At 36.4% G+C, this 25,005-nt stretch overlaps 2 pseudogenes; both read left to right on the top strand.

The window, feature by feature from the left end:
* Window positions 1-432: 432 nt before the first annotated feature.
* Window positions 433-8,366, top strand: LOC125809104 (hyoscyamine 6-dioxygenase-like; annotated as a pseudogene).
* A 14,366-nt stretch (window positions 8,367-22,732) lies between these two features.
* LOC125809103 (hyoscyamine 6-dioxygenase-like) lies at window positions 22,733-24,199 on the top strand (annotated as a pseudogene).
* The last annotated feature ends 806 nt before the right edge of the window (window positions 24,200-25,005 follow it).

Below are 25,005 nucleotides of genomic sequence, written 5' to 3'. Positions count from 1 at the left end.
CCCTACCTTGTCTCGTATTCTCTATGCTCCATTGTCATCCCTAAAAGTCACCAAAATTTCTTCATTCATATGGAAAAACCTCAACATAGTTAGGTTGGGATAGATACCAACGATATATCTCCTGGTCCATAGACTAGTGTTTGATTTTCTAATAATTGGATTGCCAATCAGTCCATATCATTTATGAAACATTGGGTATGTTAAAGGAAACTTTTCAAATACTTGGAGGATGTTATGTGCAATTCTTTTCCCTATAAATAGTCCTTCATCTCATGTAGGAAAACAAACAAAAAGGGATTGGGAGTACTAACAAGTTGAAGTTTGTTTCCTAGGTACACACATTCTATATAAATTTCTTTTTTTATGTCTATCTACTCAATTTCACTTCTTTTTGTTTTGGTTAGATTCATTCACAGAAGTAATTAGAAGAATATGGCAAACATAATCTCTAGTAAAGTAGAAGCACTTCCTCCAACTTACGTCTTTCCAATGCATGAAAGGCTACCAGCTTTAGTTCCAATTATCAAGGAAATTCCAGTCATTGATTTAGGTGAAGGACGAACTGTTATCGCTCAACAACTTGTGAAAGCTTTGGAACAATATGGCTTTTTTCAGGTTCAAGATTATTTCATGCAAATACTAGTAGTAATATTTTGGCATAATATATACATAAATGTGCCTTTTAACTTGCATTCAGTTGACATCTATGTTCTCCAACTTTGAGTCTGCACAAATAGACATTTAGGGTGTGTTTGGTATGAAGGAAAACATTTTCCCATGTTTGATTGACTTAAATGTTTTCCAAATCAACTCATTTTCCTCAAATTTATGGAAAATGGCTTCCCTTCAAAAATTAAGGAAAACATTTTTCAAAACTCTACTTCATCCTTCAATATTTTTTTTACCATACCTCGTACTCGAATTATTTTTCACCCCTACCCCCAAACCAATGCCCAACTCCCTTACCCCAAACAACCCCCAAACAAAAATAATTTTAAAAATTTTAAAATTATTTTTGAAAAATATTTCAAATTTTAAGATTTTTTTAACCTTACCCAACCTCTACAATCTCTACCCCCTCCCCACAAAAAAAAAATTGTTTTGAAAAAATATTTCAAATTTTTAAAATTTCATTTTTACCCCACCCCATACCCTGACCCCCTCCCTACGCCCAGCCAATTTTTTTATTTTAAAAAAAATATTTTTGGAAAACATTTCACATATATATTTTTTTATTTTTACACCCCCTCCCCCCTACCACCTCACCCCACGCCCTGCCAGACCACCATGTCGATTTTTTTTAAAATATATATTATTTTTGATTTTTTTTTTTCAAATTTTAAAAAATAATCATTTTTTATGCCACCTCCATGCCTAACTTCCCCTGCCACCCCAACCCAGACCACCCCGTCAATTTTTTAAAAAAAAATATTTTTGAAATATATTTCAAATTTTAAAAAGTTTCATGTTTTTCCGCACCCTCACCCCTAACCCCCCCTCCCCACCCCTACCCAAAGCCAACCCGTCAAATTATTTTTATAGAAATTGTTTTTGAAAATATTTCAAATTTAAAAAAAAAAATCATTTTTACGCCACCCCCATCTAGTTCACCCTAATCCTATCCCTAGCCACCCCCCTCGGCCACTCCGAATTTTTTTATTTTGCAAAATATTTCAAAAAGTATTACTTCACCCCTACCCCCTACCCCAACCACCACCCTCGGTCAATTTTGTTTCTTTAAAGAAACTTATTTTTGAAAAATATTTCAAACTTTTAAAATTTCATTTTTTACGGTACCCCTTAGCCCCTCCCACCTCCCCATCAATATATATATATATATATTTTTTTTAAATTATTTTTGAAAAATATTTCAAGGTCGAAAGTTTGGGTCGGATCTCAGGGTCGGATTTTGGAACGGTTGTGGGGATCTTTTTCTAGCTCGGGTGTGACGGTCGGATCCTAGATCAATTGTCGGGGTTGATTTTCGGGTGAAAAATTATTTTCCTAAAAAGTATTTTCTAGTCTTAAGCCAAAAAATAAAGATATTTTCTAGAAAATATTTTTCATTCACCAACCAAACATCAAAAAATATTTTCTACTCACCAACCACACATTAGAAAATAAGTTAAAAATCCACTTGTTTTCCAAGAAAACATTTTCCCTCATACCAAACACACCCTTAAACTTGTACTGAAGAAGTAGGCACACACGTCTTACGTGGCATGTTACACATAGGATGCCCTGTATGACACATGTGTCTACTTGTTCACTTTTGTATAAGTTTGAATGTCTACTTGTGCATACTCAAACTTGGAGGACATAGATGCCAACTGAAGTCAAGTTAAAAGACATATTTATGTATTAAACCTAATAGTTTATATATATGTATATTAAATAAGATGAACTCGAATTGAGACACAATAGAATGATAAAAACAGGTAACTAATCATGGGGTACCGGAAGATCTAATGGACGAGGCAATGAAAGTGTACGAAGAATTTTTCAATTTGCCAGTGAGAGAGAAGGAAAACTATGCAAATGAAGGAGAAACACTCTATACCAGCAATCCCAAGCATTATAATTCAAAGGAGCATAAATATCGGAAGGAATTCTTGGAACACAACTGTAATATTGATGGACAAGATAAATAAACATGGCCTAGTAACCCTCCAAAATATAGGTACCTATTTTTTTCTTCTATGTACTATTATCAATTTCTTACTAATTATGGCAACTTGTAGATGGGTTTTATACTAAAGGGGTCATTTGGTAGCTGATTAGAACTTCGTAGGTACTAGAAAACATGCATTAGTTATGAGAGAATCTATGAATTATTTTCTACCTAAGTTAGTTATGACTAGGATCAGTGACGTACGCAAGATCTTTCATAAGCGGTGTCACCTTTTAAAATAAAATAATGTAAGCCATATTTTGTTAAAACAATACAAATAAAACACAATTCATGTATATTAATATTTTTTTTCTAAAAAAATAAAATAAAAACACATTATAATTTTTTTCAATGAGTTTTTTTTTTATATATAAAATGTATTCAAATTAATCTCCTTAATAATATAATACTAAATATTTTTTTATACAAACAAAATACCAAATAATTACTAAACAATGAAGGTCAAAGAAAAAAACATAAAAAATTAAATGTTTGTTTATATAAACTGTCACGCCCCGAGCCTACACCCTGGGCGAGACCGGCACCCGGAAACCATTGTTGGCCCCAAACGAACCCTTGGCCTGGCTTTCTTAACTCAGCGGAAACCTAACTCAACAGAATAACTCAATACAAAGAAAGGTCATAAAATAACTCAACTGATAAAATCTGGCCAAAAAGGCAACTCGAGTCTCAAAATAGAATATTTACATATATACATAGATGAGAGACTCAATACTAACTGATTGACTGTCTATGAAGCCTCTAAAATACTGAGATGGATGTTGGGACAGACCCCGCAATATCCTAATAAAACAAAACTTAAGAACACAAATAACCGAGTCCTCTAGAAAGCAAGGAGGCTCACCACTGACTCTGGAATGCTCAACTGGATCAATGGCGTGCTGGATGCTGATCCTGGGTACCTGCGTCTGCATCATAATAAGATGCAGGCCAACTGGCATCAGTACATGGAATGTACGAGTATGCGAGCTGGACCGCTAAACAACAACTTAAGCTTGGAAGGGATACAAAAGAGAACTTACCTTGGCTCTGTTCAACTCATGAATAACTGAACTAAATATAAAGCAATGAGACACATGCAATATATATAAAACTTACAAAACTATTTAAAACATGACGTCAAAAATCATATTTATAATATCATGAAAATACCATGCTTCCTCTCAAAGTCTACTTGTGCAATGTATGAATGAAGTCCCATACCCCCATCCACACTAAGCAGAACTTCTCGAGGAACCAAGCTCTTTCTACTGCTGTGGGAGTTTCTCTAACCGGCAAGCACCACTATGAAACTAAGTGGTGATACAACCTTTTACCTCACGTTGCCCAAGGACCATCCTATACCTTGCTGTGATATAGGACCTTACTTTACTTAGTGGATCCACTAGCTTAACTTTCGTGATCATCTAAAAAGTATGATCCGAGAAATCCCATGTTTGGCTACATGGTTTTTATGGAGAGTTGAGTTAATATGAACTCGTGTCCCCAATTCGGTGCTTAAGACTACTCCCAAAAATACTTTAGCTCTTAAGTGTTTTAAACACATCTTTCTTTAGTTGAGATAATTACTCAAAACTTAGCCCAAAGGCTCTTGAAAACTCTTTCTAAAAAGAACATCTCAAAACCATATTTTAATATGATCATTGATGACTCGGGATATTCATACTGCTTAAACATTGATGATATATCTAGAGAGCGTACTGTTTAAACATTGATGACATACTTGATTTGTCATACTAATCATGTTTTAGAAACTCTTTTGCAAAACTCATCTTTTCTCAAAAAGAGATTGTACTCAAACTTCTCAAAACTCTTTTGGAAATCTCAATTTCCTCTTATCTTAAATGTGAAAACATTTATAAACTTCTTTGGGAAACACTTAGTTCCCTAATAACTTTTGAGAAATGAACTCAACTCTTGACTATTGACTTAACTCAAAACTCGATACTTACTTAACTGAAAACTCTTGACTTAACTTGAAACTCGATACTCTTTACTTGACTTGAAACAACTCGATACTCTTTACTTGACTTGAAACTCTTGAGTCTTAAAAAGAAGTTATAACGTTCAATGAAGACTCTTGGAAAACCTTAAAGACTTGCTTTGACTTACTTAACTTCTAAGCTTGACTTCTAACTTCACTTGACTTGGAAACTAACTTTCCTTGAATTGGAATTATGAATTCAAGGTGTTTGATCACATGTTATGGATGAGTTCTTGACGCTTAGACGTACCTTGGAGTGTCGAAAACAACTATAAAACATAGGTACATTACCAAGGAACATGTATGAAAAAGTGGGGAATGAATGGGAAGACTTGGCATCCTTGGCGCTCTGAGAGGCGCGGGGCGCCAGCCTTCAGACCTCAGAGGGGCCTGCTGGGCGCTCTGAGAGACGTGCCACGCCAAGGGTAAAACCTCAGAACCCCTGTTGGGTCGCCCTAGCTGGCGCGACGCCCCAGCCTTTTCCCCCAAAAATCTGACTCTTCTCCTTCATTTTTCCAACTCTAAACCTCCTTAACTTCAATGGATCCAGCCCCTATACACTTAAAATCATAAACCCCTCAACATACAATCGATCTCAACTCAAAACACAACCGGGAACAAGTCCCAAATCAACAAGAACTTCAACACAATCACAACCAACAACTTCAACATATATAATCAATCTTTTCTCGAAATAAAACGAGTTTGGCGTGTGGGGGAAAGAACCAACCCAACACTATGAACTCACATACCTTAATAGGGATCACCCCCAACGAAATCCACGACGATCTTGACGAATCCTTGCTTCTTCTTCTATTTTCTCCTCTTCTTCTCCCCTTCTCTCAAGAACCCTAACTCTCACACTTTTAAAATGGGACAAATTGATCTAAAAAAAATCAGCCTAACACCTCAATATAACCCAAAGAAATGATTAGAAAAGACCAAAATACCCTCAAAATTTCCGGACGGACTTCACTTCCCTGCCAACTTCCCAAGTTCCAAAGGGCATAACTCACTCATACAAACTCGAAATCAAGCAAACTTGGTGGCGTTGGAAATATCATTCCACGAGCTTCGCAACCATAACTGGAACTACACCTAAATCATCCTGAGCTAGGAGTTATGACTGTTCAAAATTGGCCAAAAACTCACTGTTTCCCATACTTAGCCAAATTTCCAGAATTTTAATTCTTTCCAAAAATAATAAAATTCCAATTCTAAGCCTCTTCATAGTTATTTCAAATTGTTGGATGTTACACAAACAAAGCACCAAACAATTACTAAACAAAGAAGGTCACAAAAATAAAACCATAAAAAATGAGGAAGGGTTGAACACGGAACCTAGCCTAAGGAATTTCAGTACCAAAAACAACCTAAGCTACGGTTTCTTTTGTTTAAATGGTGTCACTTATATTATAAATAAGCCCCCGGCTTCGGTTTCTTAATTGTATATACCTAGTTAGCATTCTTTTACCGACAAAGCACTGTCACGTGACACCCCTTTCCCCTTCCTAAATCTGCTCCAGAATAGGAGGGCCATGGCACCCAACTCAGTTGGAAAGGCCTAACCTGATATGAGAAGTACGATTAAGCTCGCTAACTAGGGTTGACATCAAAATCTAGTCTTCCAGACCCCTTAACATAAGAAAGTCATGGAGTGCATAAGCCCCTATGGATACAAGGACGACTTTCTTGTGGTAATTATTGCGAATGAGCAAGTAGGGGGCGGCAACTAAAGAGGTAGCGAGATTGACTGCAAAGGGGTTACTTATTCATGTATTATTTATTCCACTTTCTCTTCTGTAAAAAATTATACATAAATTTCCTCATATCTTACACATGTATTAGTCATGAGGATTTCTAACTTGCAAACAAAACACTTTATATTTTCATGTGAAAGTTAAATATGAGAATGAACTTTCAGGGAGGTTATTGGTGCGTATTCATCTAAAATAAGAGAGTTGAGCATGATCATCTTTGATTTGGTAAGGGAAGGACTAGACTTGGAGGAAGACTACTTTGGCAAAGAACATGAGCAGAAAATGATTGTCCATCACTTTCCAGTATGCCCAGATCCAAGTTCAACCTTGGGAATGGATGGACATTGTGATCCTAATCTCATAACTATTTACCAACAAAAAGTATATGGCCTTCAAATACTGAAGAATGAGGAATGGATTGGTGTGGAACCTCTACCTCATGCATTTGTTGTCAATTTCGGTCTCCCAATAATGGTAGTATTTCTTTTAACTTTCATTTATAAATGATACATAGACATCCTTTAATTTGACTTCAGCTGACATCTATGCCCTCCAATTTTTGGTGTGCAGAAGTAAACACTTAAACTTGTAAAAAATTAAACAATTAGACAAATTAGACGTGTCATATGTGACATAATACATGTAGGACTCCACGTAGAATACAAAATTATCATATATGATGTTATGTAGGACGAAGGAGTCTATTTTTTCAATTTTATACAAGTTTAAGTGTCTACTTGTTAACACATAACGGTAAAGGTCACAGTTGTCAGATGAAGCCAAGTTAAAGGTCATATTTATGTATCATGCCTTTTATTTTATGGTATAATACATTAACGTGACCTATCATCTGACATCTATGCCCTTTAACTTTAGGTGAGCAAATGTAGATACTTAAACATAGAGTTGAACAATAGATACACATGTCCTACTTGCATTATGCCACATAAGATTGTGTGTGTCTATTTGTTAACTTTATACAACTTTAAGTGTCTACTTGTCCAAATCCAAAGTAGGAGGGCATAAATAGCAGTTGATGCCAAGTTAAAGAGCTTATTTATGTATCATGCCTTTATTTATTCCATTTTGTTTCATTTTATGTGTCCTTGTTAATTTGAATGAGTATGAAATTTTAAATTAATTGTAAAATTGGTTTTGAATCTATATTTCTTAAACTAAAGGTATATATAACATTGACATAGTACAAAACGGTGCCTTTTAATTTGGCCTATCTGATATTTATTTCCTTCAATTTTGGGTGTGCACAAGTACACTTAAACTTGTATAGAGTTGAACAAGTAAACATACACGTCCTACTTGCGTCCTACGTGACAATTTACATCCTACATGTCATCCTATGTGGCATCCTACATGTATTATGCCACGTAGACATGTGTCTCTACTAATTCAACTCTATATAAATTTAAATGTTTACTAGTACACCCCCATAATTGAAGGGCATAAATAACATATGAGGCTAAGTTAAAAGACATAATTATATTTCATACTTGTAACGTTATTTCCAACTATCTTTTACGGTCTAAACTTGTCATGTTGTTCACATACAAAAAATTTAAAGGTGAAATGGGATGATTAATATTAAAAACTAACTAACTATAGGACCAAAGTGAACAACAAATAAAAATAAAAATTGTATGACTTGTCTATTGTTGTATAAATACAGGTAATGACTAATGACCAATGGGAAGATGGAAAGTGTTGCACATCGATTGGTGCCAAATACAACTCAAACATGTACAGGCATTGGTACTTATTTTTGTCCAGCAAATATTGTTGAACGTGCAAAATCATTTGTGGTCCGGACAATCCTCCATTGTTTAAACCCTTCAAATGGGACACTGATTTTTTTCCACATTATGCCAACAAGAAATCAGTATACCACGCAGCATTGGAGGCTTTCAAAATCTAGGCTTAAACATTTTAATTTCCACCAAAATAAGTGTTTTAAATTAATTTACAATTACTATATGTAATTTGTTACCTAGGTTTGAATCGAGCTTGTTATTCATTCATGAATAAGAAACTTTTGATTCTAACCAATTTGTTTGTTGTATCTTGAGTTAAAAAAAAAAGAAGATAAATCAAGACTTTTGAAATTTGTAAGCATAAAATAACAAAATATTGATTCTAACCAATTTTAGGCATTGAAAACTTTATCATAATATTCTTTCCTTAAGGGTATTAGTCTAATTATTTCTCTTATATTTTCTAGAATGTATTCTATGTATTGTATATCTTGGGTTCTTTGATATATTTCTATATTTTCTTTTATTAGATCTCCTAGTAAAGTTATTTCTTCAGTAGTTTCTTGCCAATATTGGAAGTATTCGTAATTTATCATTAGTCTGAGTATTCTAACTCTAATCATTAATATTAATTCGTTCTAGATCATATATTTCATCTATTTCGTCTATTTCATACCAGGTTTGAGTTACTAGTTCTAATTCTTCTAAGTCAAATATTTTTTCCCATATCATTCTTCTTAATTCAATTATTTTTATATTTTTTAGAATATATAAAATCAGTGTTTCATAAGCTAATATCATTTCATCATGTAGATAAGTAGTCATATTAATGTTTTGTTGTTTAATCAATAATTCCCTTATATCATATGCATAATAAATATTATTCATATTAGATTACTATAAACTAGATTATCTTCAACCATGTTCTCCTGTCACTATTAACATCGTACTTTCAAAGGTACTCTCTTCCTAACAGCGCCTCAACTCCGTTTACTCCCCTCGCGGCTTCCTTGCCTATGGTTTCAACTTTAGGATGGCATGGTCTGGAAGTTTTTCCTTTTTTCCTCATGTTAACAAACTAGAAAACATGCTTCAAATAATTCTAGTATATAATAACTAGTATGAACTTATTTAATCATGCTATGATATTCAAGAATTAATAGATTTAGCTATGCATAATCATAAATAGATATACCTTTTTTCTATGAGATCTGGTATATTTTGCTCCATAGCTTAGATTAAAACTTGATATTTATTTATTTGAGAGTATTTTGTTTACAAAGAGGCTTGCTTTCCGTCAAGAAAGTCTTGCCTTAGATGTGCCTAATGGCTCTCTATTTATACAAGTAGAGATGCTTCTACTTACTTTACATCTGTCCTATACTATTTACATTTGTCCTACTACTTTAATAATGCATACTACTTTACACATGTCTATCCTCTAATTTACGTACTTTAATTACATCTGTCCTACTACTTTCATAATGCATACTACTTTACACATGTCTATCCACTAATTTACAATACTTTAATTATTCCTACTTTACTAACCTACTTTTACAATAAGACGAACAACTTTAATTTTGCTTTTTATCTTCTCTTTTCATCTTGTCAATCTTGTTTTTTATCTTGTCTGGTGGCTCTTTATTCTAGCTGGACAGCTAAAATTACATTATCTTCTCCATAGCACTTCGAGCATTGATGATCTGGGTATCTGTGTCCAATAGTTTTGCAATAGTTTGTCATTATCTCTGGTGAAATAAAATTTCTTCGTATTGCTCTTGTAGTTGGTTGTTGTTCTGGTTTTAATAAGCTTAATATCCATTGGTGTATTTCTTTCATATCTGCTTCTCTGATTTCTCTGGAATTTGATTATATCATAGTTTGTTCTCTTGCATAGTAGCTCCATACTGAATTTCCATTTAAATAATTGGCTGTTAACTCGTTCAAAATAGTAGCTATTACAATAATCCTCTTTCTTGCATAAAATTCCGGTATCTCTATCTTTTGTATCTCGTCTTGTTGTTCAATTTTTTCTGGTATTATCATTTCTCTGGTTAATCCGATTTTTATGACTTGGATTATAGGTTTAATTTCATCATACAATATTTCTACTGGTGCTGAATAGAACTTTATATAAAAAAGCGTTCCTTTAGTTATCCTTTTGTAGTGCATAAATGCTTTATGTAACTCTGGTATCGTAGATATTTCGTCTCCTATTTGGGTATATACGGTACTTAACAATCCATAGTTGTAGCAAGTTCCTACTAGATTTGTACTTGTTCCTGGTTGTGCAATCAACTTATTATATCCCTGTAGATTTTGTGTAATGTAATCTTCATGGGGTTTTTTGTATTTTTGGATCTTGGATTTTGGTTTAGAAAGGTCTGTATTTTGTGGATGTTCTCTATGTAGGCTCTGGTTATATGGTTATAAGTCTTTTTGTTTTGTCCTAGACTTTCTTTATATGTGTTTAGCTGAGGTGGTATGAATAATGGATCTTTTTGGTTTTTTTGGCATAAATGGTTTTTCAAATATTTTATTCATATTAGTATTAACATATCTGGTTTTACGTTCTTCCTTTGTTGCAGATGTGCTTCCTGTAGCTGCATGTAACAAATCATTATGGGTTTTTAGGTGTTTCCCAACGTCACCTTGTAGCTCTGGAATTTTTAAGTCTTCTGATCGACTTATCTCCGCATTTTTCTAGTCATGCTGCTGACTTTTTATTTGTTGTAGCTCTTTGTCAATATTTTCTACTTTTGCGCAAAGTAGGTTCATAGCTTTGAGTATTTCTTCTATAGTATTTTCGTTTTCAGTCTGTGTAGCTTTGTCTTGAGATGTAATCTGCAATAACATTCTTGTTAGTACATATTACATCTATTGTAAATATAAAATTTAATATATTTAATACTAGTCTCCGTATCTCTTTGGTCGTTACTGAATCTTGTACCTTTCTTGTTATCTACCATTTTACCTGCGTATTATCTGTTCTTACAATAAATTTGTTATATACGATGTATGGTTCAAAGGCTAATAAACATTTATATATTGAATATAATTCTTTTCTATTTACTTCCCATTTTATTTCGGGGTTTGTAAATGTTCCTGAATAATATCTACAATGATGTAGAGATTCTACTTTTAGTAATATTATGATATAATTTGGGAAATGGGTCTCTTATTTATAGAGAAAGAAAACATTATTCCAAAAGGAAAATGTATTAAAATTTAAGAAAATCTTATTCCACAAAGGAAAAAGGTATTACAATATAAGGAAATCTTATTCCACAAGGAAAAGGTATTAAAATTTAAGGATTTTTTTTCAATTAAAACCTTATTCCAAAAGGAAAATGTATTAAATTTTTAAGAAAAAGGTATTAAAATATAAGGAAATCTTATTCCACAAAGAAAATGTATTAAAATTTAAGGAAATAATTCTATTTTAATTGAAAAAAAATCTTTATTGGAGGTAAGATTCAAACTTGGGTCACTCAAAACAAGTGTGACAATATTTACCACCAAGCTACTGAACATATATGTTAAACTTACACATGTTTATTTACATACAAACTACAAGAAGGCAAAATAATAATAGAAAAATGAAAACGCTCATGCGGGGAATCGAACTGCGGCAACGAGTGGACTTGTGACAACTCTAGCCATCTCCTCTGCATATTACTTTATGTTTTAGTGTGTCCAAAATACCATATATAGCAATATAAGTCAAAACTTTACGTGTATATATCGTATAATTTTTCGACGTACGGTGTCCAATTGGACGCCCTAGGGACAAGGTGGCTCCGCCCCTTGGGCCCCTAGTTAAGGTACCTAAGACAGAAGGACAATCTCAATTATCGGTCATGTAGCTTGTGACTGGCCTTAAAAAGGGGGAGTCAATGCTCATAGAGACCATTATGAGTGTAAGTAAAGACAATGGTTCTGAAGGGACTTTGCCACTACGCATAGAGAATTCTGGTTCTAGAACAGAACAAAGATGTGATGCATGAGGAGTTGCCAAACCACTTACATCCTAGGCATGAGGTGGATCATAAGATTGACGCCATCACCCCAACCCTTTTACGACATCCGTGATGGTATCAAGGATCTTATGCAACATACTGGAGAAGCAAACCGACTTATACAATTAGCTTCCCAAGGAAAAATGAGACGTTTCTTGGAAGAAGACGAACTATTGTTCACAACTGGTCGGAGGGTCTACATGCCCAAGTTTGAAACTATTAGGCATAAGATCATGTAGGAAAGTGATGGCACATTGTAGGCTGGTCACCCGGGGAAGGTTGCATGCACAAGGGCAATGATCAAGTCAACGTAGTATTAGTCGCGCAAGATGAAAGACAATATCTGGAAGTTCATGCAGCAGCAATGCGCCACAGTGATTGCAACACCAGGTGACAGAAAGTGTCATGACCCCCAATGTCATCATTCTACTTAGGCACCATGGGGCATAAAGTTATCCATGTGGAAGACTTACATAGCAAGAAGGCTAGTCCATAGTAGAATGTTCTAGAGACATGTGGGGGATTCCCATGGTAGATCCTAGAATTTCACATATTTGCAGGGAAGATCCTTGGAATCTGTAGAAGATTCTAGAAAAATGACTTTGTAAATATGTAGGGATTTAAGTAACAATTATTATTGACATATTATCCCCCAAGTAAGTAGTATAAATAGAGGGACACCAATTTGTAAAATAACCAAGTAAATCTTCCGAGTTTGAGTAATACAAAACCTTCTTAAGCAATTCTCTTATTTCTTCCTTCCCTTTGCGATCTAGTGTAAAAAAGACTTATTTAAGCTGGTAAGATTGTGAAAGATTCGTGAGTGAGTTGTCAAGTACTGGATGGTGTACTTAGTTGAAGTCTAAGAACGTGACACAATGTTGTACATTTATAACATATGTGACAGCCTTGTCTTACAACCAATAACCTGTCGATATTTTTTGCAATCAAGGCCAATCAAAGCTAAAGTGCAATTGACATCCACAATTGCATAGGCAATTCAAAATTTGAAAATACAAAGATGCCACAAGAATAAAGGGATCTTCCCACAAGCAATTTCATAAAGAAAGCAGCCTCATGTGCGCGAAATGTACCACTATAACAAAAGATACTTTTAGTGGCAATAAGTAAATTGCCACTAATACATTATATAATCTATACTATTCCCGGCATTTAAATTTTAGCCAGTAAAAGAAGTACTTTTTAGTGACAGTTAAAAATTAAAAGTAATAGAATGAAAATCAATTGTAATTATTTTTACTTCCCCCAATTCCTTTTTACTTCGAATTTTCCTCCATCTTCACCCTACAACGAAATCAGCACAACGACGATGGAAATCAACACGATGGCGATAGAAATTCACACAACTACAGTGGAGTTAGGCACACTAACAGTGTAATCCGGCACAACGACGGTGGAATCTGGCATATCGACGGTGGAATCCGGCACAATGGTGGTGGAGTTCAGCACAACGATAGTGAAATTCAGCACATCGGTGCTATTGATGAGAATAAAGAGAAATCAAAGCCGCCGACTCCTCTTCACAAGCTCACCGTCAGCAGTCCGTGTTCGTATAGGCAAATTCATCATCGCCATTGCCTCATATTCGATCAGATCGAATTTTAACGGTACGACGATGGCGTTGGTGACTACTAATATCCATTTTATTCAGTTGTTGGGTCATGTATATGAGTGTATGTTCTAGAGTTTTATTTGAACTGATGCATGTGTTTCTATATCACACCTGATCTTGTGTCCAATAAAATTGGTGCAGAATTGCAGATAGCAATCAAACTAGTTATTGTGGAGTTCGATTTTTGATCTCCTATTTGAAGGTAAACAACTAAACTTAGTAGTTAATTGAAACCTTATTCATTCATATAAAATTCAAATTTTTAGTTACTAGGCTAAATATTTGCGAGATCTCTGCATCCGAAATCAGGCTAGTGAATCAATAGAGTGTACTTTTACATTTTTATGCCTTGAACTTGAGACTTTGTGCACTTATGCAAAATTTGATATTCACGTTCCTAATGTACCTACAAACAATTGTGGTGTTCGGGTTCAAACTAGCGCAAGTAGCAGTCTGTAGTTCCTTTTGTATCAACAACGTTGTCTACATTCTAATTGGTTTTATTTGAGTGATGAGATTTGATCCAAACAAAGTGAGGATACGAGAACATATATCTCTTTAACCTATGCAAATTTATTAAGTACTTAGTTCTGTTATATTTTTCAGTCTGGCAATTTTCAGAAGTCTTTACAACAACAACAACAACAACATACCCAGTGAAATCCCACTAAGTAGGGTCTGGGGAGGATAGAGTGTACGCAGACCTTATCACTACCTCGTGGAGGTAGAGAGGCTGTTTCCGGAGGACCTCAACTCAAGTACGACAACCCAAGTAAAAGAAGAGGAAACATTATATAAGACATAGTATCCAATAAGAGAAAAGTGCATAATCAACAAAGGAGACAATAACATCAAGAAAATACTGTGAGAGGTCAAACGCAGTAAACGACAACTGGCTATAGGATCACAGACAAGAACTACAAGAGCAAGGCTAGGACTACTACAAACGCTACCCACCGAAACCCTCGCACGGAAAGACAACACGCTAGCCCTACTAACCTTCAACCTTAATACGCGACCTCCACTCCTTCCTATCTAGAGTCATGTCCTCGGTAATGCGAAGCTGAGCCAAGTCCTGTCTAATAACCTCTTCCCAATACTTCTTAGGCCTACCTCTACCCCTCCGCGTACCCTCTACAACCAGCCCCTCGCACCTCCTTACTGGGGCGTCTGTGCACCATCTCTTCACATGCCCAAACCATCTCAGTCTCGCATCCCTCAGCTTGTCCACCACAGAGGCCACTCCCACCTTCTCTCGGATAACCTCATTCCTAATCTTATCGCTCCTAGTGTGCCCACACATCCATCTCAACATCCTCATCTCCGCAACATGCAGTTTTTGAACATGTGAGTTCTTGGCTAGCCAACACTACGCTCCATACAACAAGGCCGGTCTAACTACCACTCTGTAGAACTTACCTTTAAGTTTTGGTGGAACTTTCTTATCACACAAAACTCCAGAGGCAAGCCTCCATTTCATCCAAGCCGCCCCAATGCGATGTGTGACATCACCGTCTATGTCACCACTTCCTTGGATTACAGCCCCAAGATACTTAAAACTTCCTTTCTTAGGAATAATCTGTGTGTCAAGTCTCACTTCCCCATCTGCCTCATCCACCGCATCACTGAATCTGCATCCCAAATATTCAGTTTTGGTCCTACTCAACCTGAACCCTTTGGACTCCAACGTTTGTCTCCACACCTCCAGCCTAGCATTAACTCTGTCCCGCGTCTCATCAATCAGTACTATATCATCCGCAAATAACATACACCATGGTACCTTCTTCTGAATAGACCGCGTCAACTCATCCATCACCACAACAAATAGAAAAGGGCTAAGGACTGATCCCTGATGCAGCCCTATCTCAACTGGGAAATGTTCCAAGTCTCCTCCAACCGTCCTAACCCGAGTCTTGGCTCCACCGTACATGTCCTTTATCGCCCTAATATATATCATCGGGACACCTTTAGCCTCCAAGCACCTCCAGAGGACATTCCTCGGTACTTTGTCATAGGCCTTTTCAAGGTCAATGAATACCATATGTAGGTCTCTCTTCCTTTCTCTATATTTTTCTACCAGTCTTCGCATAAGATGAATGGCTTCGGTAGTCGATCGTCCTGGCATGAATCCAAACTGATTCTCAGAGATGGAAACCCCTCTTCTCACCCTCATCTCCACCACTCTTTCCCAAATCTTCATAGTATGGCTTAGCAGTTTGATACCCCTGTAGTTGTTACAGTTTTGGATATCACCCTTGTTTTTATACAACGGAACCATTGTACTCCATCTCCATTCATCAGGCATCTTTGCTGTCTTAAAAATAACATTAAACAGCCCAGTTAACCACTCTATACCTGCCTTGTCCGTGCTCTTCCAAAATTCCACCGGAATCTCATCGGGTCCGGTCCTCTTCCCCTGCTCATCCTACTAATAGCATTTATAACCTCCTCGATCCTAAAACACCTACAATACCCAAAGTTCCGAAGTCTTTCAGAGTGCGCCAACTCACCCAACACAATGTCTCCGTCCCCTTCTTCATTTAAAAGTTTGTGAAAGTATATTTGCCATCTTTGCTTGATGGAGGTCTCTTCCACCAATACTTTGCCTTCCTCATCCTTGATACACTTCACTTGGTCCAAGTCACGAGCCTTCCTCTCTCTTGCTTTTGCAAGCCTATACAATTTCTTATCCCCACCTTTGTTCCCCAGCTCGACATATAAGCGTTCGAAAGCTGCCGTCTTAGCCTTCGTAACTGCTAACTTAGCTTCTGTCTTTGTCGTCTTATAAACCTTCTTAAGCGTCCGCTTCTCTTCCTCGTCTACGCACTCCACCAACTTTGTGTAAGCCGCCTTCTTTGCTTCCACTTTGCCTTGGACTTCCCCATTCCACCACCAATCTCCTTTATGGCCTCCAAAATTACCCCTTGAAACCCCCAACACCTTAGAAGCAACTTCCCTAATGCAACTAGCTGCTTTATTCCACATGGTGTCCGCATCCTCACCACCACTCCAAGCCCCCATCCCAGTCAACTTCTCACCCATCTCCCGAGAAAGGGCAGGGGTCAAGTCACCCCATTTAATCCTCGGTCGATCGAAAGCCCTCTTCTTCCTCCTATCCCTCTTAATTTCCAGGTCCATCACCAAAAGCTTGTGTTGGGTAGTAAGATTTTCACTTGGGATAACCTTGCAATCCTTACAGCGACCTCTATCACCCTTCCTAAGGAGTAAGTAATCTATCTGAGTCTTAGCTATCAAGCTACGAAAGGTAACCAAGTGGTTCTCCTTTTTCGGGAAGCATGAGTTAGCAATCACCAACTCAAAGGCTTTAGCGAAATCCAGAAGTGAAGTTCCACCTCTATTTCTCTCCCCAAAACCAAAGCCTTCATGAACATCATCAAAGCCACTAGAAGTTGCCCCGATATGGCCATTAAAATCTCCACCAATGACAATTTTCTCAGTGTTTGGTATACCTCTAACTACCTCATCCAAATCCTCATAAAAGAGCTTTTTGGCCTCCTCGTCCAAGCCCACTTGAGGTGCATAAGCACTAATAACACTCAAAGTACATCCTCCAATGACTAGCTTAATCATCATCAACCTATCATTGATCCTCCTAACCTCCACCACTTGCTCCCTCAAATCCCCGTCTACTAAAATACCCACTCCATTTCTATCCCTTGAGCCTCCTGAGTACCACAACTTAAACCCGTCGACAACCCGAGCCTTGGAACCTACCCATCTAGTCTCTTGGACACAAGCTATATTTATCTTTCTCTTCTTGAGAATTTTCACTAGCTCTATGGACTTCCCCGTCAACGAACCTATGTTCCATGATCCTACCCTCAAATTATGGGAACCCGTAACCCTCTTACCACTATTTTCCCTCGACCTCGGCCTCAACCGAAGACATGACTCACTACCACCAGCAGATACCAAATCCACTAGAAAGAAACTGAAACTAATGTAAAATCTACACAGGAATAAACTTAATAGTACTGCAACAAGTGTATAATCTAAATGACAAGATAGCAACAACTAGACTAACGGTTGAAGCACTGATCCAGACTATAATAGAAAACAAGAAAGCACTGATCCGAAATATAGAAGATGGAGCCCTAATCTGAACTACAAAGCCAATCAGAAATAGAAACAGATAATCAGAAGGTTTCAAAATAGAAGACACTACACAAAATCTGCAAGAGAGGGCTCAGAAAATAGATTCAGATCAAGAAAGAAAGAGAGACAGGATAGATAGAACCTGGTCGGTGAATTTTTCGGCCAGATCTGGTTGGTCTTCGGCGACAAACAGTAGCACTGCTGGTGCACTGTTGTTTGGCCGGTAGCTCACCGGAGTCAGAGCTGGCTCTCGCTGGTTGCTGTCGACCGGATCTGTTGCTGTCGTGGGTTGTCGCCGGCTGCTACAGCTGTCCGGTGACTGTTGGTGGTCCTCGTCGGCTGCTGGAGACGGAGAAAAAGAATGAAAAAGAGGGAAAGAGAAAGAGGGGAGCGGAGCAATCCCGTCGGAGCTGCCGCCTGGTCGGAGCAGCGCTGGTGTCTGTCAGTTTCGCCGGCGTCGCCGGAGAGAAAGCCGTTGGGGTATGGAGAAAAAGCTGTTGGAGAGAGAGCGGAAAATCTAATTTTCAGAAGTCTTTGTATATCTTTATCTGTGAAATTGAATGTTCTTTATGAATGTATTTTTGTGTTTCTATGCTTTGGGATTAGCAGACTGCGGCAATTGGTCATTTCTTTTAAGTTAAATGGAAATCAAGTTTTATCTGATTGCATAAGAGACTACAAATAGTTTGGCTGCTGAAGTGCATTGTGTTCAACCTCCCTATTTTTGTTTTACCTTTAGTGATATATACTGAATATATGGGTGGTATGGCACTAGATAATAGATATTTTCTATTTCTTTTGTGGGAAGGATGGGGTTTCTTTTTTAGCCCAACATGATGTTATGATGTATTGTTATCATGCTCCAAGTTCTTCGTCTTTATTTTTCTCATGGCTGTGCTGTAGGATTATATCTTCATGCTGCCACTGAGACAAAGCTTTTTGTGGATACTTCAAGAGGAGAAACACTGCGCATTAATGTAATGTTACTCCCACCTTGAGGCTGAGTGATGTAATTATCCGAGTTTTTGAGGTTTTGAATATCTGAATGCTCAAAATCATTTATTTTTACTCCCTTTTAGAACTTCAGTCTCTTCCACTATAGTATTGTATTGCATGGCCTGGAAAACTTGGGTGATTTCTGAGGATTGGAAGAAGCTGATCTGGATTTCTGAGGCGGTTATTGCAAAAGACTGATTCTAACATTGATCTGATCTAACATTGCAGTTTGATATCACCTTTCCAGCAATTCCATGTTCAATTCTCAGTGTTGATGACATGGATATCAGTGGAGAGCAACATCTTGACATTGTATGTGCAGCAAAGAGGTTATATTGTCCAGTTACTAAGTTCCTAGTTTTCCCCAACCCCACATGATTTCATTCTCTTGAATGCTAGTTTTGTGTATAGAGTTAGAATCCTTAATTTTCCTTAGGATTATGGTTCTCATTGAGTTGTCAAGTTAAATGAGACTTGACCAGATAATCTCTGTGGAATGATCCTCCTCACCCCGTCTTTAATTAATTATTATTTTTCCTTTTAGTTCTTAACTTCAATTTTCAATGATTTTTAGGCATATGGCCTATATTATGGATACAAATGAAGAAGAGAGGGTGAAGGTATTGCTTTATTTATTACTTAAATTGGTATATTACCTCTTTTTTTTGGGCTGGGATTGTGGAGGAGCTTACGAGTGATTGTGTGTTTCTTGGTTGCCACTTCCTTTTCAGGGAATAACAGTTGAAGTTGGAAGAGCACCTTTTGAAATAGAGACGACGAGATTTACAATTCTTGATGCCCTGGTAACCTTTTATCCTCATTCTTTCTCTGATTTACCTTGTACACGGGAGGAAAAGGTGTGAGTATTAAGTGACAAGTTTATGTGCACGAGAGGTGTTGTTTGCCCATGGTTTCGAATATCTATAGAAAGTTTTCCTTAATCTAAAGTTCTGAGTCTCTATACCATATTAGTGTTTTTGGTACCATCTATTTTCTATCATTTAACATTGTTGGAAGAAACAGTGCTTTAGCAAGGGAATGTCCTAGTGGTGACTGAAGTCGCATGTTCTTCCCATCTGTCCAAGCCTTGATGGATGGACGGAATACACATTACATGTGTTGGTGGGAGGTAGCAGGTACCTCATTTTATTAGCCTAGGTGTGTGCAAACTAGCCCGAACACCATAATTATTTAAAAAAACTAGCACAATTAATGTTCCCATATCTGTTGGCACTTTTACAAATTATCTTTTAAATGTTGAGCAAAAGTGAGACTCTGAAGATACTAAACATTGTTTAGATATCTGCTAACAAGCTTTCTGTTTGTTTATTTACTACTTGCTTGGCATATCATATGATCAGTTATTGTAGATACAAGGTTGTTTGTAGGTATGGTATTTCATGAATTCTATGAATTGGTTGCTACAGCTGAGATAAATTTGAGTGTGATTTGAAGTTTCATTTTGAGATAATATGGCATTAACCGGTCCCTCTTCTCGATTATGTTTTTCTAGTGTTGGCCTATCCTATCACTTTGTTTCTTATACTACTCTTGCACAGCTAGTTTTATAGACATCTAATCTGTGAAGCTTAACTCTGTGATCTTGCATATGTCACATATTATCCAGTTAAATGTAGTGGCACAATATACCTCTAGATCCGTTTATACCAATTTTTTAATCAACTAGAGTATTTTATCAAGAGGAACAAATTGATTTGTCCATACTAATATGTGAGAATGATAACTTTACTTTTTTTTTTAGGTTAGTAGTGAACATTCATTGACCGAGGCAATTGTTTGATATGCTAAAAAGTTTTCGAGAGCATGAGAAGAACTCTAAGTGGACAGAAATTCGAGGATTTGAATCCATAACCAGCCAAGGTGTCAAAGCTTTTAACTGAAATGAATTAGGAAATTTATAATTTGAAACAAGAGCCTGATGTTGGATCAAGACAGATCTATTCCAGTTGATGATGAAGTGTTAGCAGAAACAGAATAATTGGCACATACTGCAGATGCTCGTGATCCCGAAAAATGCCACAATTTATCTAGTGTAAATATTTGTTGATCAATTTTTTTGTTTTTACATTGTTGAATGCATTCTTTTATTTTTTATAATTCATTTTTTTTTTACCATGGGAAGACAGAGAAGTGGATGTGTTGAGTTTGAATATTGTTAAGTGAATGACATTGTTTGAGTTTGGTAAGTTTGTTTATTATTATCTTTGAACTTATTTCTCTTGTAAATTTCATTTTTGTTGTTTTAAAAGTGTTTGACTAAATATGTGGATCAAGGCGAATTTTATGGCTAATTTCATTTGCCATGACAAATGCCACTAAAACAAGTTTCCTTTACTGGTAATTGTTGTTTATTTACCGGCAATTACAAAAGCCACAAAATATGCTTGAGATTACATTTTCTAAGGTAGTTCTAATGGCAATAGTAATTGCTTCTGAATAAATGCCGCAAAAAGTAATTAATTTTAGTGGCAATAATATTGGTCTTTACCGGCACTCCATATAAATGCCACTAAAGGCTGAAGCGACATTGGATGCAATGACATTTGATTAAATGTCGCTAAATATTTTTGCGGCAATAAGTATTGCCGCTAAAGGCCTCTTTTGGTGTAGTGTGTGCTTATTGTTTGCGCCTAGGGTTGGAGACAAGGCCACTGTCGACTTGAACTTAGCTGCACATCACACTGCCGTGCCACTGGTAATACCTTTCCTGTGTCTTTCTGGGCCTTGCTAACTCTTGTTTAACTTGTAATATTCCTTGTCTTTCTTCTTATTTTGGCTTTGCATTTACTTGTCCTTGCTATTAACTCATCCTGACTTGCCCAGATTTGATTCGACCTTGGCACTTGCCACTACCAAACTCGTCTAGGACCCATCCCATGCGATGACGAACAGTCTGTCGACCTTGCTTATTTCCAACTTGGTAATGCCTCCACACTGTCCACATGTTTGATTCATCCTGCACCTAGGCCCATGACAAAGTCATACATGCCAACCTTTTACCCCTACTGTTCCATCTACCGAGTTTAAAAGTCTAGTACCCTAACACCAGGGATGTATAGAGCACGGAAGGGGCAGGGGGGGGGGGGAGATTAAATTTTACCCTGCCTAGCCCCATCCTGCCTCGTTTATGCTTCCTTTTTTTTTTCTTTCATACTCGTTTTTTGCATTATTGTGTTTAATTCCTTATAACTGTTTACATTTTTTAGTTGAACTTTATATCTTTCCCATATTTGAGAAAATAGGAAAACATAACCATGTGAAAAGTACTAAAATCAATTACTTCAAAGTTCTAACAACAATTTTTTTACCATTTGAATCATGTAAGAATAATCATTCATCATGAAAGTGGAACTGTGGCTTCTAAATTGTCCATAAAATAGTTATGGTCTTTCTTCAATACTCACCACCTATCCTGTCGCATCAATATTATTTAAATACATTAATCTTTCGCCGCCGTCTTGTACTTGCCCTGCTCTATTGCTATCTGTAAAATTCAACAAATTTTCTTCATTTATATGGAAAAATCTCAACACAGTTAGGTTGGGATAGAAACCAACAATATATCACCTGGTCCATAGACTAGTTTTTGATTTTCCAATAATTGGATTGCCAATCATTTATGAAACATTGGGCAGGTTAAAGTAACTTATCAAATACTTAGAGGATGTGATGTGCAATTCTCTTCCCTATAAATAAGAACACAGACAAAAAGGGATTCATTCAAAGAGGAATAATTAAGAATATGACAAACCTCATGATCTCTAGTAAAGTAGAAGCACTTCCTCCAACTTATGTATTACCAATGCATGAAAGGCCACTAGCTCCAGTTCCAATTGTCAAGGAAATTCCAGTAATTGATTTGGGCGAAGAATGAGCTGTTGTCACTCAACTACTTGTGAAAGCTTTGGAACAATATGGCTTTTTTCAGGTTCATAATTATTTCATGCAAATACTATTCCCTCTATTTTAAAAAAAATGACATACTTTCTTTTTTTAGTTTGTTTTAAGAAAAATGACTCATTTCCTCTTTTGACAATACTTTAATTACAGTTTCCACATGACATGTTTAAGCAATGAGATTAAATGATATTTTGGTACCATAGATATAACGTTAATCTAGGATCACAAGATTGAAAATTCTTTTTTATTTTCTTAAACTTCGTGCCAAGTCAAACAAGATGAACTCAAACTGAGACGATAGAATAATGAAACAGGTAATTAATCACGGGGTACCAGAGGATTTAATGGATAAGGCAATGGAAGTCTACGAAGAATTTTTCAATTTGCCAGTGAAACAGAAAGAAAATTATGCAGAAAAAGCAGAAACACTCTATACCAACAATCCCAAGCATCATGCTTCAAAGGAGCATAAATACTGGAAGGAAGTCTTGGAACACAACTGCAATATTGATGGACAAGATAAACAAACTTGGCCTAGTAACCCTCCAACATTTAGGTACCTAACTATTTCTCAATCTTAAATTAGTAGATGAAATGATAGCCGATTTGTAGATGAATTTTCGTGTGAAAGTTAAATATGAGAATGAACTTTCAGGGAGGTTATTGGTGCATATTCATCTGAAATTAGAAAGTTGAGCATGATAATCTTCGATTTGGTAAGCAAAGGACTAGGCTTGGAGGCAGGGTACTTTGGCAAAGGTCATGGGCAGAGAATGTTTGACAATCACTATCCAATATGCCCAGATCCAAGTTCAACTTTGGGAACTGGTGGACATTGTGATCCTAATCTCATAACCATTTGCCAGCAACAAGTATATGGCCTTCAAATACTCAAGAATGATGAATGGATTGGTGTGGAACCTCTACCTCATGCATTTGTTGTCAATTTTGGTCTCCTAATAACGGTAACACTTCTTTTAACATTCATTTATGACATGATACATAAACGTAACATGCCCTTCAACTTGCTCATAATACAGGTAGTGACCAATGGAAAGTTGAAAATTGTTGCACATCGAGTGGTGACAAATACAACTCAAGCACGTACCGCCATCGGTACTTATTTTTGTCCGGCAAATGTGGTTGAGCCAGCAAAATCATTTGTTGGTCCAGACAATCCGCCATTATTCAAACCCTTCAAATGGGGCACTGAGTTTTTGCCACATTACTTCAACAACAGAGCAGTATACCACGCAGCATTGGAAGCTTTCAAAATCAATGCTTAATAAGAGTTTTTAATTTCCACCCAAATAAGATGAGAGAGTCTCTACTCATACTACTTTGAATTTCCACCAAAATAAGAGTTTTTAATTAATTTACAATTCCTATGTAATTTGTAACCTAGGTTTGAATCGAACTTGTTATTCATTCATGAATATGAAGGCTTTGATTCCAACCAATTTGTGTGTTGTATCTTGACTTATTATTGCCTCAATAATTAAATCTTTTTAGTACTTTCTTCATGTTAATTTATGCGGCGGAATTTTTAAACTGATTATCAAACATAGATATAAAAATGAACTGTGGAGAATTCCGGAATCTCCTTAATTATGCAAGATATAATAATAAACAACAAACTTCTAACCTCCTAACCTCACAAAAGGACTCTGAACTCTTCAAATTTTAGTTTGCTCACATAGTCTCATCAAGGAAAGCTAATAAAATCACGCACATATTTATCATAAAACAAGCACCTTCACAAGAAGAAATAGTGCACACACTTAATTCAAAAGATTGAATATAAATTACGGACTTAGTATCGAAGAGCAACTCTCAAACTCACAAATAAAATTCACGTGTATGCACAAAGAACTATATGGTTGTCCATTATGTACATCTCCACAAATTAAACATGCTTGAATAAATCAAATAGAACTTTAAAGGTTGTAATGTAGGCTAGGGGATGGGTAGGAAAACTATATGATACTTACTTACACCTCCCTAAGCACTTCACACTTTTAGACTTCATCACCCATTATTTTCTTCTCTTTATTTTCAGCCCTATGTTCAACAGTTATCTCACAAGTAATTCTCATCATCTCAACAATGCTTCTT

The sequence above is a fragment of the Solanum verrucosum genome, unplaced genomic scaffold, assembly GCF_900185275.1.
Source record: "Solanum verrucosum unplaced genomic scaffold, falcon-dt-bn FXZP01000248.1, whole genome shotgun sequence".
Taxonomy (NCBI): Eukaryota; Viridiplantae; Streptophyta; class Magnoliopsida; order Solanales; family Solanaceae; genus Solanum; species Solanum verrucosum.
This window is presented reverse-complemented; position numbering and strand designations above follow the sequence as displayed.